The sequence below is a fragment of the Penaeus monodon genome, chromosome 19, assembly GCF_015228065.2.
Source record: "Penaeus monodon isolate SGIC_2016 chromosome 19, NSTDA_Pmon_1, whole genome shotgun sequence".
NCBI lineage: Eukaryota > Metazoa > Arthropoda > Malacostraca > Decapoda > Penaeidae > Penaeus > Penaeus monodon.
The window spans coordinates 26,800,139-26,800,498 of NC_051404.1; positions in this window are offsets into that span (position 1 = coordinate 26,800,139).

Genomic DNA, 360 nt, shown 5'->3' on the forward strand with positions numbered 1-360 from the left:
TTACCAAGCATTGGTATTATTTTATAATTTCTGCCTGTCCTCATTATGGAAAATGTTGTTTGACCATTAGAAATTTGTGTTAGAATATCAATTCCATGCAGATTTCTGAATTGCATGATATTTTTTAAATAAAATTTTTCTTTTTGGCTTATTTTATTGCAGTTATATTGTAAGTGTGGATCAAGCATGCTTGGTATATGTTAATATTATGTTGCTAGTCATGTCCAGCGATTATGAATCGCAAATGTTCATACAGTGTTGCACTTAACTCCAGGGAATGTGTGATTCTGTGAGTAGGCCATCATGTAGTACGAATTTTTCAGTCTCATGCTTTGGAAAATGTTATAGTTTCAAATGCTT